The following is a 15,045-nucleotide window of genomic DNA, read 5'->3' as shown; positions in this document are numbered from 1 at the left end:
CTCGCCAGTTAACAGGTACGGGGGGCTGCTGTTCTGAGAACATCCACCCACCGCCCCAGGCCTTCCACTCTTCACCTCCTGCTGCTCCCAGCTTACTAGAGCTTTCCAGAAACATGCCAGAGGTGGCTACTGCATATTAGTCCTGCCCTCCTCAGACGTGTGGCTGCGCTCTGTTGATTTTGGTTCACAGCATTTTGGCCTTACACACAGTTCTGTTTTATACATCAAATGTGTCCCATACATTTTCCTATAAATTCTGGGTTTCCTGTCTGGCTGAAATGATTGTGTATATTCTCTTGACTTTTCTTGCTATATTTGGATTTTTTACTTTTTTTCCCCTTGACACATCTAACTTTGGCACAAGGCTTCAGCCCTGAGACCCAACCGCATATTCTCTCCTAGTCTCTCACCAAACACAGGGCACAGCCTTCTGTTTTCTGCTGAAAGTACCAAATGGGCCAATGGCCTCTTTTCCTCACCTTTCTGGAAAACCATCTTTCTCACTGCTAATTCTCATTGATCGCTGTGTGTGCGGTGCGTCGGCAGGGGTCTGCTTCAGGTGCTCGGCCACCTCACTAACAGACTATTTCCAAAGCCAGCAACTTCACGGCGAGTTTTAAGAGTTTCTAAGCAAATTCCCTCTCCTTGGTTTCTTTTTCTATTTTCAGAAAATTTTGTTATGCACAAGCAGCTATCCTTCTACATAAAGTTTAAGAGAATGCCATTCACTTTCATTTTTTATTCAATAAAATATCTTAGTGTAATGTTAAATAAACATTGGCTCTCAAATTCTACAATCCTTGATTAAACTAAAAATGCTCAGAAACACACTTGATTCAATCAGTGCTCAGAAACACACTTCAGAAACCCTTGACCTCCTGACGATGATTACAGGGATTTCTTTTGACCATTAGATGCTGGTTCATTTACCAGCTTAATGGGTCCAGTAAAAACCAGCTATACTTGGAGAAAATATTCCTAACTCTTTAAACATGTAATTAATACATTTCATGTTTACAGCACTTCCCTATACTGTGTTGTTTGTTTGGTTTGGTTTTTTACTGTGTCTTGGGGAATGAGTGTCTATCTCCTGAGATGTTTGAGGCTCTGCTGCCTCCGGGAAGCCCTCCCTGACCACATCAAGTCTCAGGTAAGTTTACAGGCTCCTACTCAATGACTATCCATGTACTTTATAAATGTTTAGTTCATGTCTCCCAAGAATCCATATAAGGTCAGAAGTAAGGAATCCTCCAGAGACAGGACCACTGAGGCTCAGAGAGGACAAATGGCCAGCCCAGGAACACACAGCCAGTTTGTGGCTTCCTCCTTCCACTGTTCATCTTGCTGCCCCAACAGAGTAAAACCTCAGTAATGTTAGCAGATGAGTGGATGGATGGATGGATGGATGGATGGATGGAGGATGGATAGATTCATAGATGGATGGATGGATGCATGCATGCATGGGTGGATGGATAGATGGATGAAATGATGGATGGATAGATGGATGGAGGATGGATGGATGGATAGATGAATGGATGCATACATGCATGGAGGATGGATGCACGGATGGATGCATGGATGGATGGATGCATGGAGCATGCATGTATGGATGGATGGATGCATGCATGCATGGATGAATGCATGGATGGAGGATGGATGCATGGATGGATGCATGAATGGATAGATGCATACACAGATAAAGCAATTCTGTCTGCAGCTGCTAGAAACTTCTAAGTGGAGAAATACAAATCCATTACCATGGAAAACAGGGGCATTAATTCTTCCCCAGTGGAGCATATACAACCATCCCAAATGGCATCGGATACCAAGGGCTTACCATAGGCAACAGCCTCATCCAGTGTGGTTATTCATAGCCTGCTGCACTTTGGTGGAGGTGGTTTATGACAATGAGACAAAGTCCTATTTCCCACATGCTGTTTCCTGGGACTCGGGCAAACAAGACACGGTGACCATTGGCAGATGTAGATCCTGGGCTATCCCACTGCCCTGCTGGCTTCCAGAAACCTCCCTATCCCAACTCGGTGCCCACCTGGAGAGTGGTGAGGTGACCCCTAGCTGGGCACTGCATGACCGCTCCCTTTGCCTGGCAACTCACAACAAACGATTTTGCTGCTGTGAGCCCTAATTCACAGATGGAGAAACAGAGTCTCAGAGGCATCAGGGTGACCAACATTCCACGGAGGCTCTATGCTGAATGCTGCCATGTGCCACCACCGAGTCTTGACTCTGTCTCTACGAGGACAGGGAGTCCATCACTCCAATTCTCCTAGGAGTTCACTAACTCACAAAGGTCACACAGGAGGATGGGGCTTTGGACTCAAGGAGACTTTCTCCAGAGCTTGCTGCCTACCTGCTCACCATCCCACCTGCTGCGAGACAGGCTGTGGGAGTGTCCCCACCACACCAAGGGCATGGTGCTATCTGCTTCTCATAGCAAGGGGGCCAGGTAGACCAAGTGTCACAGGGCTGGGCCAGGTGGGTGTCAGATGTGAGAGGAACACAGCAGGCCTAGGAGCCCTTGGGGGCCAGGGGCTGCCTTCGGGAATGAGTGCCAGGTGGCAGGGGACAGTCTAGCACCGTGCTGCCTATGGTCCTGATCCACAGAGGGATGGGGAGAGGCTAGGACTCCTGAAAAGAAGAGGCTAGGCCAGGGTCCAACAGAGCAGGGTAGTAAGGCCCCTCCTGCTGTTGGGTGGGCCACACTGTCTTTCTGGGCACATGGGGCTGACAAGGCCCATTTCTTGGGGCTGATGAGACAAGTCAATGAGACTTCCAGTAGACAGGCCCCTGGCCAGCACCTGACAACCAGCAGGTGTGAGATAAATGGCAGCTCTCACCCCTTTTTTTGCTCCACAGACCACCCCCTGCTGCCATATTGGATTCCCTACATACCACATCAACTCTTTCTTTTTTAAAAAAAGATTTATTTATTTGAGGTAGGGGGTAGGCAGAGGGAGAGAGAGGAAGAGAATCCCAAGTAGACTCTCCAATGAGTCTGGAGGCCCAACACGGGGCTTGATCCCAGGACCCCAGGATTGTGACGTAAGCCAAAACCAAGATTCAGATGCTCAACCGACTACACCACCCAAATGCCCCCAGCTCAGCCACTTATTAACTGAATGATGTCAGCAGTTTCTTCACCTTTCTGGGTTTGGCTTCCTAGTTTAGAAAATGAACAGTACTTAAGAGTTAAGAAATGGATTGATAGAATCAGAGGAGCTATAGTGGGACACCCAGCACCAAGGGGACATCTAACACATCTCCGTGTCTTCACTCCACACCCTGGCTGAGTCAGAGGAATAGGAGAAGCACTGAACACAGTGCCGAACCCACCGGAAAATGTTCAAGGCTCTTCCAGCAAAGGCATTTGGGCTGGAGTTATGCTGATAAAGGAACACTTGAACACTCACTTCAATTGCATGTGCAGTGGGAAGAGCCTGAGACTGGAGCCAGAAGCCCCCGCGTGGCATTGCCGACCCCCTCTGATGGTCTGGGCTTCAGGCAGACCTTAGGCTGTGCCATGACAGGCGCCCTGGAATGTACCCCTACCCCTCACCCCTACAGGTGGAGAGCAGTGAGAGGACCTGGCAGGGCGCAGGGCATGGCCTGGAGGGGTAGGGGGCCAGGGGTGGGGCTGCAGCAGCACCAGCTCCTTCCCTCTGCCCATGGCCAGGGCACAGGTCACACAGCCGAGTCAGAGAGTATGGGGCTGGCAAAGGGACGCCTTTCCCTTCAGGGGCACAGAACGAGCTCAGAACCACCCCCTGCCCTGATGCTCACCCCTGGCCCCCAGCCTCGGGTCCTTGGTGAAGTTTAAAATGAGAAATAGTTAAATGTATCCAGCAGGCCAGTGGGCTGGGCCAGTCCACTTCCATCCATGTACCACATACGACTGTTCTGGACCCAGGCCTGAGCCCGGCTTAACCACCAGGGAGCACGCGGCCCACCCTCTCTGTATCTACAGCTCTGGCCACCTCCACCTCCCTGTACCTGCACCTGTCTGTCTGTACCTGTCTGTCCCTGGATCTAGACTGTCCCCACCTCCAACTGTTATTGTTCGGGTAGGGTCATCTGCATCTGTACCATCATTTCCACATCCACAGCACTCCTGCCCCCAGCTGTCTCTATGCCCATCCCTCATCCACTGCACCGCTGCCCCCAGCTGTCTCTATGCCCATCCCTCATCCACTGCACCGCTGCCCCCAGATGTCTCTATGTCCATCCCTCATCCACTGCACCCCTGCCCCCAGCTGTCTCTATGCCCATCCCTCATCCACTGTACCCCTGCCCCCAGCTGTCTCTATGCCCATCCCTCATCCACTGCACCCCTGCCCCCAGCTATCTCTATGTCCATCCCTCATCCACTGCACCGCTGCCCCCAGCTGTCTCTATGTCCATCCCTCATCCACTGCACCGCTGCCCCCAGCTATCTCTATGCCCATCCCTCATCCACTGCACCCCTTCCCCCAGCTATCTCTATGCCCATCCCTCATCCACATCACCCCTGCCCCCAGCTGTCTCTATGTCCATCCCTCATCCACATCACCCCTGCCCCCAGCTGTCTCTATGTCCATCCCTCATCCACTACACCCCTGACCCCAGTGGTCTGTCCTTCTATCCCTAAGTCCTCTCATATCCATGTGCTTGGGCCTGTGGAACGTGTACAGACTAGATCTGAGTCAAGGTCAATGCTGATTCTGTATTTCTAGGAGATAATAAATTTTGTACAAAACACCCAGTTACCTTGTTTCTATGCAGGTGGTCTCACCGCTGTCTATAAAAGGCCCAGCCCCCCAGGGCCATGGAAATGGGTGATCTGTGTATGCGGGGCTTTTCTCCTTCTGAGTCTGGATGTTCCCTGCTCTACAAATTAATAACTTTCCTACTGGGGCTTCTAAGAGATGGCAAAGATATGGAATATATAATACATATTTAATTTATTCTTATTTTTGATCTCCCAACCCCTCAGATGAGCCTGGGCTCGCAGAGAGAGGTGCCTCTGATCTAAATGACAGCATGTTACCGTTGCCCAGACCACTCGGCACGGCTGTTTAATTTGAACACAAGGAATGGGGTGGAACCTGTCCAATAAGTGCACTCGGAGATGAAGGAACAGTCAGATTCTTGAAAAACAATGAGCTAGCATTTGCATAGGTCACAATTCCCCTGGGTCACTCACACCCTTGTGGTTTTATGATATTCTTTTCTCCCCCAACTGCTGAGGCTGAAGGGGTGACTTTTTTAGTGAAGCACGTCCACGGGCACCCCTCGGAAGGAAAGGCTGGCTTCCATCTCCTGGGCAGCAGGTGCTGAGCTCAGAGGTCATATGGAACCAGAGAGCAGGAGAGCCAGTTTTCAATTCCAGCGGTGGCCCTTCCAGCCCTGAGGCCATAGGCATGTAGCTCCTGTTCCCTGCACCCCGCAAGTACCTCTTGTCCCAAAGCTGTCATAGGCCAGAAGACAGGCATATTGTAAGTGGTAGCCATGCAAGGGACGAGGTGATTGTAGGGGCCAGGACAAGAGGAGCAGCAAAGGCTGCCTGGTGTGGCATGGCACCAGCACACAGACTAGCAGAGTCTGCTGCAGCTCCTTTTAATAAACAGCAGTGGCCGTTCTGATCACACTCCTGAATATCCCTTCTCCACCTTGCAACGGCCTTCCTTTGCATTCACGCAAATTATCCCTTTATAAACAGAGATCGTAGCCCAGCCCAGGGTTCAGAACCATCAGCCCCACAGGGCCCACTGTGACCACAGAATCCTCTTCCACACCTGGGCTAGGTATTGTGGGCCGAGCCCCGTGACACCTGGCTTCGGCCTCCCAAAACTCCTTCCCTGGTAAGACCCTTCAGTTCCAGCGGCGCACATTCTTTGTTTCGAGGAGACCATGAGGCACAGAGCAAGGACATGCTTCATGCGCTGGGGCCAAGCATCCATCTCAGGTGCACAACGGGGAGTTTGATTGCAGGCTCCGCAGACATGGTGCTCACTGCTGGGGCCCACGCCTCCTTCCTGGGAGAGCAGGGGTGACTGTTCCCATGATGTAATTACAGTGGAAATTAAGAAAATCACTAACCCTGCTGTCAGGTGCATAATTAATTTGAGAGACTTAATTGTGTCTTAGCGGGGGAGGATCTCCCTGGTCGGGACGTACTTTAAAGGAGAGGAAGAAGGGATGATACACCTCCAGATTCCTTCAGTCTCACGGTACAGAGGTGCAGCAAGACCAGCAGGAAGACCAACCGTGGAAGGGTCTCTGTTCCCCTCTGTGGGCGGGGACACCAGGGCATGTCTGGGTCCAGTCTGGGCTGTCCTGATGGCAAGGAACGTGCTCGGGCCGCAGAGCCCCGGGAGGCTCATCTTCTGCCTGGCCCCCTTCGCCAGCCCAGCACCTTTGCCGTGAAGCCCGCTCAGCATGCGTGGCGCATAAATCCCACTCCTTGGGTGCTCCTGGCCTCACCTCCTGCAGCAGACGGGGCTGCCAACGTGCAGGGAGTCAGATAGTCACCAATGACTGTAACATTAACATAGAGGTGTCCCCACTTTTATCCCTTAAGAAAGACAAAGATGTAAAGACAAAGGAGAACGGTAACTAAGAGACCAGGACAGAACCAGCAAAGGAGCTGGGTGCCCTGCAAGGCCTGTGCGGTGCCGCAGTCAGGCGGCACAAATCTCAGTGCCCCAGAGAAGGAGGCCAGGCCCTCTCTCCAGAGGGCTCCCAGGAGGGAGGGTCCACACCGGGCACAGCCGGCTAGGTGCTGCCAAGACTAAAGCCCCAGGCCGATGGCAGGAGTCTGATGGGCCCTAAGGTTTGGCCACGGGTTTCCTTCCGTCAGGCTGCCACAGGGCACACTCCACTTGAGCCTCAAACAGAGGCCCTGGTGGTATGTGGGAGGAACTGAGGTTCCATCCATTGCTGCCCCCAGTACCAGGTTTTCCCTGAGTTACCTACGGAGACAAGCAAGGATCCTGCACGGATCACAAGTCCTTCCTCAGGAGCCCCTAGACTTACTCCTGCCTGTCCGTCCCTCCGTGCCCCCAGCACGGCCTGTGCTTCCCACAAGCCTGAGGCAGTGCCCCCTAAAGCAGACAAGGATGCAGGAGTGGGAAACTTCCTTGAAAAATGATCCCAAGAGGCACCTGCAGAATGGTAGGGCAGGGGGTAAGACAGGGGGAAGGGTGGTCAGGAGGAGTCATGGCTGTGGGGGCTCAGTGCTGTGGGGTCTTGAGAGGTGGCACAGAGCACGCCAGGAGCCAAGAGGCAGGGGTGGAAGGGAGGGGGTTCTTCTCAGGCCTTTCCCCAGCACCGCCTGCTGCCCCCATGTGGGCTGAACGAGGGGACCACTCCAAGTCCTTCTACACACTGTCCCAGCGCAGGGCTCACGGGGTTCTGCCTCCTGCTCCCAGACACCTGTCCCTTTGCAGCCATGCTGCACTCCAAGGATGCCACGGAGAGGACCGGGGTCCGATCACGTGTGCACTCCCAGCTCCTGGCAGCTGCTTTGTGCTGACTGAGGCAGGGAGCGCTATGTAAACTCAGGACCCACTGCGCCCCGGTGATGCTGTGTCCACCTTACTGCATTTTCTGCCCACGATGACCCCGGAGGTCAGTTGTTCTTTTCCTTTCAGAGACGAGGGGACGAGGCTCAGGCCAACTGGACAGGCAGCTCCCGGTTGCAGCCAACCCCTCCCCATTCAGGATGGAGTCCCCTGGAAGGCAAGGCTCCATCCCAGCTGCCATTAGGTGGGACCAGGTGAGCACGCCTCCTGCAGCTCTGTCTGTGCACCTTCCAAAACCAGGGAACCAGTGGGATCTCTGCCCATTGGCTCCCAATTTCAATGGGAAGCAGATGTGTTATGTCCCCAGCACCGACCCACGGAGCCCAACAGTGGACAGAGCACCTGGGCCTTCCCATCACCTGTGACACAGGGTAGAGGTGTGCACAGTGACATATCGGTCCAGGCAAGGGTCTGGGTCACTGAGTCCACGTGGAGGTGGCCTGTTCCCACCTATGTCAGCATGCTCAGGCATAGGAGAGCTGGCAGGGAGCCGCCATCCTTCATATCCATGACCCCACACACGTCCACCCCCCAGAAGTGCAGCCATCTGAAATGAGGACAGAAGGACCCCAAAGTGCAGCTGGGTCACACCACAGGAGATGAGCCACAGCAGAAAATCATTTCTTAAAACTGTTCTTTCCATTTTTTTACAAACTGCCTGGTGGCCATTTGGCTTCTGAAATTCATGGCAATGAATTTTCTGGAAAGAATATGGTCTGGAGTCTGGGACCTGGCTCCCCGACTAGGTCATGACTTGGGACAAGTCACTCACCCTTGTGATCCTCAGTTTCCCCATCTGTTCAGGGGGGCATGGAGGCACTTGCCACCTTGGGTGACAGAGCTAGCGCTTACATATGGCGAAGACGATGATTATAACTAATGGAGAAACCTGAACTGTGGGATTCTTTGGATGCAGGACTCTTATGAGCCTTGGCTGGAACCCAGCCAGGCGAGGAGCCTCAGCAGGGTCAGTCGTGCTGAGGAATTGGGATGGTCCCAGCATCAGGACGGCCGCGTACTTCCCACGGGGTGGCAGGGGAGGAGCCCTGGTGATGAAGGTGCAGAGGCTGGGCAAGTCCCCCAGACCTCCCAGAGCCTCTGTTTCCTCATCTGACAATAATAGCAACCCCAGCAGGTGGAGAGGAAGGCTGAATGGGTCCCTCCTAATGGGGACTCAGGCCTGGTGAGAGGCACACAGTGGGTCTTCCAGTAGTGTCCTGGATCTCCATTCCTTCACGTACCAACAGACCAAAGGGAGAGGGAATGGCAGAGACGGCAGGATGGGGAGAGACAATGGGGTGTGCGCCTCTCGAGCCTGAGGCCTCAGCCATGTGACGCTACTTCTCTCCATCACTCTGACCTAGTGTCTTCTTCTGCAGAATGCCCACTATCCATTCATAGCATTGCTGTTTAGAGTAAATTAGGCCCCACATATAATGATAAGGCCCCCAGCTCAGTTTTGTGTTGTTCTCCTACTGTGTGCAGGCACCTGTACAAACTACACTGCAGAGCCTGGTGTAGCATGGAAAGGCACCTCTGGCCTCCCTGATGGAGCTGTGCTGTGTTCACCACCACAGGACCCCCTTGTTCCTGCCCCCAATTGGCAGATGCATCCCTCCCCATCCTGATGGTCAGGTTATCCCACCCCCCACCCACCCCACCACCCACCCCACCCCCCTACACCTCTGCTGATCAGCAGGTGCATCCCCTCCCATTGGCAGGTGCATTCCCTCCCTGGAAAGGCCCCTCCCATCCAGGGACCTTTCCACTCATGCCTAATTTCCTTCTGGAGCTGCGGCCTTTTCAAATATCGCCCATGAATAATGGATCCTTGTTACAAATTTAGAGAATGTCCTTGGTCCCACAACTTGGCCTTTTTCTTTATCATGCTGGTTTATAAGAAAACTAATCCCTTGAAAATACGTTGTTCCCTTAACCAATTTCCTGACAACTAAATTTAAGTTGCTAATTTTGCAGCTTCTCTGCAGAGTGCCACTGGCTCGATGCCCTGAGTGTGGGGTCAGGGAAGGGGTCGAGGGCCACAGGAGCCTTCCAGAAAGTTCTAATTCCTGGGAGTCAGATGTGTGATGGGAAGGGCCCTTGGAGTCAGAGCCAGATGGGAACCCTCACACCCCTGCTCCCTGGCGGCCCCAGGGCCAAGCCTCCTCCTCTGGGCTTCGGGCCCCTCACCTGAGCTTCAGGGGGAATGTTCTCTGCAGTGTTCTGGAGGGTTCTGTGGTGCAGCGTGAGCATAGAGAGGGGCAGCGGTGCTGGCACAAAGTAGGTCCTGTTGCTTCTGCTTCCCCCCCCTTCCTTCCTTACATTAACAGGGTAAGGCACAGGAAAAACTTTCCAGAATAATCTCCAGAAAGCTCCAAATTCCCTTCTTGTCCACTCACCTCTGCGACTTTGGCACTGACTATACCACCCAAGCAGTGGAGTCTGGGTCTGCTGCTCTGTTGCCATGCCCAATGCCTCCCTCACTCTCGCAATGTTCCCAACACCTGGTGCTGGTGCTGCCGGGCCTAGGCGGCACTAAGGACGTAGGGATGACAGACATGAAGTATGGACCGAACAGGATGTGTCCAGAGAGTCGCAAAGCCCTGAGCTCCAAGGGGCAACAACCAAGCTCCCTGTGCTGCCCCATGCTCCTGGAGTCCCATTCTCTACCTCTTTCAAGGTCAAGCTCAAGATCACCCTCCTCCAGAAGCCCCTCCTGGCACCCCCTCGGCCCCCTGACCCTTCATTACTTAGGCCCTAGCCCAGCTCTTGTCCTGGCTGAGCCAGCTTCATGGCACCCTGCAAGGTCAGGTACTACTCGTCAGGTTGCCCCTACCTCCCACCAGCCAAACGCCACCCACCTCGGCACCCAGATTCTCAAGAACTAGGCCTGGCCTCTCACCTCACCCACCACCAGCCCTGACAGGGACCCAGGAGAGAGAGAGCTCATGCCCTGGGTTCAGCATCGCTCCTCACCTGGGTGCCTTCCCCGGGGCAGTCCCTCAAATCAAGGCAGCGCTCAGTGCAGAGCCCTTGACCTCCCAAGCACTGTCTGGACTGGAAAGTGGCTGTTCCCATTTAGTGGATGAAGAAACTGAGACCCAGGAAAAGTGAGAGAGCTGCCAAAGGACAGGCCGCTGGCTGTGGGGCAGGGATTTGCCCCAGGCCTTCCCCACATAGACCAAGCGGGATGTTTGAAAGGTTCAGTTGCTGGCCACCAGCCGTGTCCTCCTGACATCCCTGCATGCGTTTCTCATTTCCTGCATTTGTCCCCTGGGTCCTGTGGGGTTCACCCCATGTGACGGTGTGAGCCCTGTGAGGGCAGAGCCTTCCGGGCCCCCTGTGGGCTGCTGTGAGGCCCGGGGTCCCGGGCTCGGGCAGGGCAGCCCCCTCTCCTCCGTGCCTTATGGATGCCGCGCTCAGAAGTCCCCGGTGCTCCCCACTTGAGCCTGCCCACCACCTGGAGCGAGGCCCTGGTCAGCTGGCTGCCCCTGACCTGCGGGAACCCCGAGCCAGCCTGGCCCCCCAAGCACCCCTGCCCTCAGGGACAAGCAGGAGAACAGCAATCGTGCCACCTGAAACAGGGCTTGTGAGGAGGGAAGCGCTGCCGGGCAGAAGGGCTCACAGGGCATGTAGCTCACAGGCTTAATAAATGTTTGCTAGACGCCAGCTGTTACTGCCACCCTCTCCTTTTACAGATAGAACATCGAAGCTCAGAGAGGTTAAGTGATGTGCTCAAGGTCACACAGTTTGCATCAGGAGGGGTCAAACCCAGATAGATCTTAATCAAGGCAGTCCCTCTGCATTTATTCCATCAGCCAGCATGAAATGGGCACCTACTGTATGCCAGCCCCTGCACTAGCTCCTGGGTATCTAGGATAGTGATGTGAAAAGTGCTGCACCTGCTCTCAGGGAGAGGCGCTCGCTTAGGGACCTGGGGAGGGTCCACGGTGCAGGAAGCTCTGTGACCCCGAGCAGAGCTGCCATGAGAGCAGAAGTGAGGATGCCCCACCCCAACGTAGCCTCAGCCAGAGCCACAGGTAGCTTCTGGAGGATGTGATACGTTCCTGGAGGACTGCAGCGTGAGTACAGGCTGCTCAGCTAAGAGGATGCAGGAAATAGCATGTGCCAAAGCGTGGAAGAGAAGATAAGCGTTGTGTGCTCAGAGGATGCCAAGGAGGTTCGGAGTGGAAAGAACTCAGAACTGGGGGATAGAGAAGGAAATAGCTGGAGAGCTTGCAGGGAAAATTTTGGTTTATACTCGCAGGAGGGCAAAGGGAAAGCCGTGAGAGTATTCCAGAGCCTTCCGGAACAGAAGAGCAGCACAGTGAGGATGGACTGGAGAGGCTGGGACAGGCAGCTGGGACGCTGATGAGAACAAGGCGGGCAACCCGTCCCTCTATCACTGGATCCCGACCAGGGCAGGGCACACTGGGGATGATGCCTGGGAGCTGTCTCTCCCCTGTTTGCACCCCTCGTCCCCCTGCCTCCTCCAAGAAAGGAGATCTCTGAGTGGGTTGTCCCAGCAATCATGGCCTTTGAGGCTAGCCCCTCGACAGTGGCAATCCTGACCCCTTTAAAAGACCGACACGGGGAGCGTTCTGTGAGCAAGCTCTGTGGCCTCCGCGCAGGAACTGCCTGGGCTCTATTCCACGAGGAGAGCTGTGTCAGCTGTCCTCCCCCTCCCTGCCCTAGACGGGGCTGGCACTGCCATGCCAGGCAGAAGGATGCATTCTTGGGGTCCTCCCCAGCCCTGAGCTGAGTCTGGGTCCCCACACAGTCAGAAGGGAAATGGTCTAGGAAAAGAGGATCCCAGTAGGAAAATAAATAACCCAGCGTAGAGGCCTCTGGATCTTCCTGCAGAGTTCACTGCAGGTTGGCAGCACTTCCCAGCCACAGTTCACCACTCACCTGGGGTCAGGGCCCCCTCCGCACCCCTGCCACCCGGTGTGACCCTTGGGGTCTGGCCAGCACCCTCCCTCTGACCACCTTCCCATCCCACTGCTTTGCACCCTGCCTGTCCTGCTGCAGGGGTTCCTACAAACCCAGAGCTGATGGGAGCGTCAGCTGTGAGCCTGGTTCACGGCCCTGGAGTAACCCCCACTTCACACAGGTTGCTCCTCTCCACTGGACGCCCCTTGTCCCATCCACTCACTCGGCAGCCGGCACTTCCCAGAACTCAAGCGCCTGGAAAGAGGAACCCTTAGCTCACAAGTGTTTTCCTGATGAAGAAGGTTTTTGACTGGGGTTTGAGCAGGCATTTGTGTTTTCCAGAACACTTCTGTCTGTGAGCAGAAATGGCAGGTTCACCTGAACTACACGCAATTATTTCAGTTCAGAGGCCTCGACTTTCATACACAGACCAGATTTTCAAACCTAAAACAATACATTTCTCGTGGCCTTGCTGGCACAGAGCACTGGCTGGGGATGGTTTAAGACACCAGCATTAACCATAGGACGGATCTGTGGATTCCTTGGTGGATACCTTACCACCAAGAGGAAGGTGATGCTTTGAGAAAGGCTTCACACAACTCTGAGACCTCTTAAATCCACACTGTGGCCCGGACAGCAGCAGTGGTTGCAAACACTGGCACCTGACAAGGCCCTTGATGCGAGACGGGGTGCAGGAAGCAGTTTCAAGCAAGCATAGAGGTTCTGCAGCCAGAAATTATGAGGTCGATGCAGGGTGCCCGGGGATGGGAGCGTGTGAGAGCATGCAGGGAATTCAGGGTGGTGAGCTCAGGGGTGACCCGAGGCCACCCGCCTGGCCCCCTACCCTGCTGATGGCCGCAGGAGGGCCAGGAGCCAGAGGGGGAGCCAGAAGGAACACTTCTGGAGTTCGGGGCTGCACCTCACCATCTGTGCAATTATGTGGTTAGCATCCATCTCTCCAACTAGACTGTCCATCCCTGAAGGTCTCCCAGCTCTGGATGGTGGAAAGCATTCACTAAATAATTATTGAATGAATGAATGAATGAATGAATGAATGAATGAGAAATGCACAGACACATGAAAGAAGCCAGTGGCCAGTCATGGCAAAGCAGGTACACTGCTTTATTCATAAGTGACACACTCGATCAGATCTGACTCCTGCACAACAGGGCACCAATGCTTTCCCATCAGGTGGCCAGGGGACACCTGGGCCCATGTCTCAGCTTGGCCACTTTTGGTGGCTTCTCCACACTGAGCCTCTGTTTTCTGACCTGTAGATGAAGCGGCCATTCCTGTCCTGGTGAGTCACAGGGGCTCCCTGTGGGGATAGAGGCAGGGAAGTCTGGCAAAGTGTGGTGTAAATGATGGGGTTTCCAGGAACGCCAGGTAGAGAGTCTACAGGAGGCACAGTCTATGCCAGAGTAGGGCTGGGCATCTATGCGGGTGGGGGCAACAAAGCAGGACACCTGATGACATTTGCTTCTTCTTCCAGCCCGATTTCTCAAACTGCGAGGCTGAAGGTGGACACAGGCCCCAATCGGGACCCCATGGCGCACTTAAGGTTCCTGCCTTTGCCAGAAGTGGGTCCCTCTTGCAGGTGCATAGCTGTGGCTATCACTGAGGTCCTGGTGAGCTCTGGGGCTGGAAACACTGCCTTGGTGACAGGGAACCCGGCTGGCCAGATTGGAAGGACTTAGCTGGACGAAGCAACCAGCACATGGGGCCCTCAGTGCCCTCCTTTGGAGTCCACAGCAGACGTTACTAATTAATCACTGCACTCTGTGTTGCTGGGACCATCTTTTTTTCTGTTAAGATTTTATTTATTTATTCATAAGTGACACACAGAGAGGCAGAGACACAGGCAGAGGGAGAAGCAGGCTCCACGCAGGGAGCCCAATAAGGGACTCGATCCCAGGACCCCAGGATCACGGCCTGAGCCAAAGGCAGAGGCCCAACCACTGAGCCACCCAGGCGCCCCTGGGACCATCTTAATTTCAGAGCACAGAGTCCAGGAGATCTGAACAACCTGAAACGCGGAACCTACTGACCCCTCTCCTCGCTGAGCTGCTAGAGGCAGCCACAAGAAGGAAGCACGGGGCCTGCTGATGAGAGAGCTGCTCTGCCCTGGATTTCTTTCGCCTTTGTCCCTGGGTGGAATCGGGCTGTGCCTGATGTCTACAAAGAGAAATTTTAATAGAATCACGGCAACCCCAGGATATAATACCATTCACTATGACCCTTAATTAAGGTGCAGAGAGCCCACAGCCAGAACCCCAGCACCATAGCTGCTGGGGCTTAATTGAGAGAAAGAGATGCAAAGAAGTAGATGGCCTGGCAGCGTGGGGCTGGGGGTGGAGGAGAGCCCCCACCCAGGTGGCTCTGAGCTCGTCCATCACTGCTTTGTGAGTCTGGTGGAAGCCCATCTTAGCATGCGGCCTCCCTGCAGGCTGGTAATCCCTAGGCAGCCGGGAGCACAGACACCCATGCAGCTTGGCCTCCCCAGCTCCAGCAGTGAGAGAGAATGTTACCAGCA

At 54.4% G+C, this 15,045-nt stretch overlaps 1 protein-coding gene across 1 annotated transcript in view; it reads right to left on the bottom strand.

Moving 5' to 3' along the window:
- The window catches only part of SORCS2 (sortilin related VPS10 domain containing receptor 2), a 459,215-nt gene that overhangs the window by 206,037 nt on the left and 238,133 nt on the right, over positions 1 to 15,045 (bottom strand). The gene's annotated exons all lie outside the window — the stretch shown is intronic.

The sequence above is a fragment of the Canis lupus genome, chromosome 3, assembly GCF_003254725.2.
Source record: "Canis lupus dingo isolate Sandy chromosome 3, ASM325472v2, whole genome shotgun sequence".
Lineage (NCBI taxonomy): Eukaryota > Metazoa > Chordata > Mammalia > Carnivora > Canidae > Canis > Canis lupus.
Note: the sequence above shows the minus strand (reverse complement) of the source record. Positions and strands in the feature narration are given on the sequence as shown.